Consider the following 5,705-nt stretch of genomic DNA (forward strand, 5'->3'; position numbering starts at 1 on the left):
AGGGGCATTAATACAAAAGAAGAAAAAAAAACTAAAAAGAAAATACTAAAAAAAACTAAAAAGATAAAAAACTAAAAAAAACAAAAAAGGTAAAAAATTAAAAGCTAAAAAAGAAAAAAAACTAAAACAAAAAATAAAAAAAGGTAAAAACTACAAAAAAAACTAAAAAGAAAAAAACAACTAAAAACTAATATAAAAACTAAAAAAACTAAAAACTGAAAAAGAAAAAAAAACTAAAAAAAGGAAAAAAACTGAAAAATAAAGGAGGAAAAGAAAACTAAGAGCCGCGACACAGGGAATATAAATGACGACCGGGACACTCGAAGAGAAATTACAGACCGGGACACCGGGACACAAACGACGACCGGTACACAGGGAATATAAATGAGGACGGGGACACAAGGAATGTTCGATTAGCAATCACCATAAACAAAGCTCAAGGGCAATCATTAGAATAATGAGGCATAGATCTGAATACGGATTGTTTTTCCCATGGACAATTTTACTTTGCATGTTCAAGAGTCGGTAAACCTGACAATCTATTTATATGCAGAGACAATGGGACATCGAAGAATGTTGTATATTCGCAAGTTTTACGTAGTTAAAAACATATATATATATATCTATAACGAAAAGAGAAATCTTTTCTCTTTTATCTGTATTCACAGGTGGGACACAGGGACACAACTACAATGGCACGTGACTACTATGGCGCGTAACGACTTACACGCACGGGGAGGCTTGGGAGTGGTCCCTGTGTATATATATATATATATGTATATATATATATATATATTTATATACTAGCTGTTGGGGTGGCGCTTCGCGCCACCCCAACACCTAGTTGGTGGGGCGCTTCGCGCCCCCCCAAGCCGCCCCTCGCGCGTAAGTCGTTACGCGCCATATTAGTTACGCGCCATTGTAGTTGTGTCCCTGTGTCCCCCCTGTGAATATAGATAGATTTATATATGTGTTTCAAACTACGTAAAAATTGCGAATATACAACATTTTTGGCTTTCCCACTACTGGGAGCTTTCCGTTTCCAATTGCCAGCAATTGATCTGAAAATGTTTGACCAGAGTCATCGTTTTGCAATCGGACACGCATATTTGTAGTTAATTTTAATATTTTTACGTGTGCCCATAATTTAGAATTTTTCAGGCAAGCATTCATTTCGTCTGCAGGAGTTAAACTACGTAAAAATTGCGAATATACAACATTCTTGGCTTTCCCATTGTCTGTGCATATACAAAGCCGTATGTACTAATAATGACGTCATATATAAACGCTCTTTTTACAAACAAACAAACATGCAAACACACAACCCGTTTTTATATAGATAGATAGATAGATAGATACAATACAAATTAACTGCGTAAAACTTGCGAATATACAACATTCTTCGCTGTCCAATTGTCGCTGCATATAAATAGATTGTCAGGTTTACCGACCCTCGAACATGCAACGTACAATTGTCCATGGGAAAAACAATCAGTATTAAGATCTATACCACATTTTTCTAATGATTGACCTTGAGCTTTGTTAATGGTGATTGCAGATGCTAATCGAATTGGGAATTGCAATCTTTTAAATTGAAAAGGCAGATCCGTTGGAATCATGGGAATGCGAGGAATAAGAACAGCCTCACCCTCAAAAGGCCCTGTCAAGATTGTGGCCTCTATTAGGTTTTCCATTGTTTTTTTTACGGCAAGTCGCGTGCCATTGCAAAGCTTTGGTGGGTTGATATTTCTTAGAAGTATTATTGGTACGCCTATTTTTAGTTGTAGCACGTGTGGTGGAAACCCTGAAAGATCTATGGAATTAAAAATTCAGATGGATAATTAACCGCTTCATTTGGTTCCAAAACTGTGTCGACTGACTTGTAAAGGACTGCCTGGTCTCGAATCTTGGTCAAAACAATATTGTTGATTTCGTGGACGTCTATATTTTGGGTGCGAGAATCGCTCTTTCACTTAGCCATTTATTATTTTTATAAGATTTTAGAATATTCGGAAATACTTTTTCAATCACTTCATTTTTGGACGTCACTAAATTACAGAAATCAGCAGGTAGTTGTATACGTCCTGAAATTGAGTCTATCGTATCATAAATGTCTTTTTGTTCCGACGTTAACTTGGAAATGTTATTTTGTACATATGACAATAGATCACTCGTACTGTAACCTTGTTCACGATCCAATTCTACACATGTCGAAACAGCAGCGATACGGTTAGGTGAATGCATTCCCAAATCCTGAAGAGGTTTGTTTGCCATACGTACGCACAAATCTTCTATAATAACTAAAGTGTAGTTATAAATTTCTGATGTAAAATCAAAAGTCATATCTGACGTCTCTAACTGTTTTCGATTTAGTATATCTTCGGACATTTTTGACTTATATTTTTCCCATAACTCTGTAGGAGCTGATGGAGAGCAAGTTGTTAAAATGATGCCAAACAATGCACGAATTTGACTTGGAGTTGATGTTTCGCACGCGTCATTGATGCAGTTATCCCAGTGTTGGTCATTCTCCAATAAATTCAAAGCTTGGCATGCACTACGGTAAGTGTCATGTATAGTACCGTTTACAGTTCTCAAGTACTCAAAGGATGTCGGACCGGGTACATTCACCAAAAGCAGGCGTAGAAAGAAGCATTCATGTTGATTGGGGTGAACGGTGTAGATTCTTCCTATCGTGGTATCTTTGAAGATGGTTGGCCGTCGACTGACTTACCCTGTTTTCGACGTTCAAATACTTTATTTTTAGTATTCCACGTGTAATACGAAGGCACTTCAGTATACAGCAGTTCTTTTTGCAAAAGAATCATTTTTGCAAAGCAAAAAAAAGCTGTTAATTTTGTATCCGGTGGATTCAGGGCTCTTTGTTGCACGTTGGTTTCCGAGAAATAAACACGTTGACCATTCTGTAAATGTACCGCTAAGTGAACAACAGCTGGACTACGTTCATGTATCGGAAATGAACGAATTCGCCAAACAGCTTCATTACTGCTTATGTATCTTCCAGCCTGATATTGTACGATTTCGTCCAAATCTTTGATTTCGGGCTGCAAGCCAAAAACTGCCATGTCACTGCCTTTGTTGACGTATTTACATAATTATTTGATTGCCTTTACGGAGTTACAGTATTCAACGTTTATGTGTGCATTAAATGTTTTTGATAATAATGGGGAATATGGAACAACCCACTGGTTATCTACTTCGATGGTGGTACTGTTGCCATTGTAGGTTCTTCAGTCATTTTACAATCAGAAATTTCTCTTTCAACGGTCTTCTTACAATTAAAAATTTGTCTTTGAACGATATTCTTAAATACCTGTGTCCTGGTCGTCATTTATATTCCCTGTGTCTTGGTCGTCATTTGTATCCCGGTATCCCAGTCTGTAATTTCTCTTTGAGTGTCCAGGTCGTTATTTATATTCCCTCTGTCCCAGTCGTCATTTGTGTCCCGGTCTGTAATTTCTCTTTGAGTGTTTTTTCTTTTTAGTATTTTTTAGTTTTTTACATTTTTTCTTTTTTCAGTTTTCTTTTTCTTCTTTATTTTTCAGCTTCACTATGAAATACATATCGCCGAACCTTTGTTTTTTTAACTAAAATCTGGTAGGCATTGATGACCTTATCCAAGTCAAAATCCCAAACCCAAGCATCATCGCTATCATTTTCAGTTTTGATATGTTTTGACTCTCGCTGTCAAGGTGGATCTTCATCTAACTGCGCGGTTTTGCGTTCTTTAGCCTCAAGCCTGTTTCCTTGCTGTTCTTTTGATTCCTCGGCACGCTTTCTTTTCTGACTTTCTCTATCAGCAGCAAATTGTTTGGCATAGACTCTTTGAGCATCTTCATCGGCTTTTGCCATTGTAAGTTCATCAGTCATTTTAAACTTAAACATTAATAGATTTCTACGTGAACATATATGTCTTAAATATCTTTAATGACGTATATGTCTTAAATATCTTTAATCACCATCATAGCAAAAATGACGACAACTAACTTGATGACGTCAGTCGACACAGAAACATGACGTCACCTGACAGACAGACACACAGACAGACAACTTATTTTTATGTATATAGATATATATATATATATATATATATATATATATATATATATATATATATATATATATATATATATATATATATTTATTATTATTATTTAAGAATTAACGACGCTTCTTGACTACGAAGGTCCCTGCGTCGGCCCCGCAGTGCATTCCTGCAGGGTGATTCGATCTCTGGGTCCCGTATTACCAAGGTAAGGTCAAATCCACTGCGCCACCACAGGACTATATGTATATATATATATATATATATATATATATATATATATATATATCTACATATATAACGGACAGACAACTTATTTTTATATATATAAATTTATATATATATATATATATATATATATATATATATATATATATATATATATATATATATATATATATATATATATCTATATATATAAAAATAAGTTGTTTGTCTGTCTGTCGACTGACGTCATGTTTGTGTGTCGACTGACGTCATGTTTTTCGACTGACGTCATTATAAGGATTGAGCTGTAGTCGTCTGACGTCATGTTTGTCGACTAACGAAACTACAGACCGGGACACCGGGACACAAATGACGTGTTATGTCTGTTATAACGTAATAGAGGCAACAATCTTGACAGGGCCTTTTGAGGGTGAGGCTTTTCTTATTCCACGCATTCTCACGATTCCAATGGATCTGCCTTTTCAACCTAAAAGATTGCAATTCCCAATTTGATTAGCATATTTAGTTTTCAGTCCAGAACCACTAAAGCTATTATGTAAATATCAAAAATATTTATGTTGTCTGAGCAATAATTTTTAGTTTTATTTCAAGATACAGGGAATATAAATGACGACCCGGAAACAGGGACACAACTACAACGGGGACGCCGGGGGGCACAGGGGGATATATAAATGACGACGGCAACAAAGGAAATGGTCGATTAGCAATCACCATCAACAAAGCTCAAGGGCAATCAATAGAATCATGAGGTATAGATCTGAATACGGATTGTTTTCCCATGGACCATTATGCGTTGCATGTTCAAGAGTCGGTAAACCTGACAATCTATTTATATGCACAGACGATGGGACAGCAAAGAATGTTGTATATTCGCAAGTTTTACGTAGTTAAAAACACATATATATATATATATATATATATATATATATATATATATATATATATATATATATATATATCTATATTCACAGGTGGGACATACGGACACAACTATAATGGCGCGTTAACTAATATGGCGCGTAACGACTTACGCGTGCGGGGGGCTTGGGGGGGGGGGCGCAGAGCGCCCCCACCAACTAGGTGTTGGGGTGGCACGAAGCGCCACCCCAACAGCTAGTATATATATATCTATATCTTCTATATATATAAAAATAAGTTGTCTGTGGATGGATGGATGGATGGATGTGTGGATGGATGTGTCAGGTGACGTCACCTGAAAAAACTGGATTAGGTGACGTCAAAACTGAAAAAACTAAAAAAAGGCAAAAACTACAAAAAAAACTAAAAACTAATAAAAAAAATAAAAAAGCTAAAAAACTAAAAAAACTATAAAGGTAAAAACCAATAAAAAACTAAAAAAAAAACTGAAAAAACTAAAAAAAGGCAAAAACTACAAAAAAAAAACTAAAAA

Source organism: Artemia franciscana, chromosome 1 (assembly GCF_032884065.1).
Source record: "Artemia franciscana chromosome 1, ASM3288406v1, whole genome shotgun sequence".
In the NCBI taxonomy this organism is placed as follows: Eukaryota; Metazoa; Arthropoda; class Branchiopoda; order Anostraca; family Artemiidae; genus Artemia; species Artemia franciscana.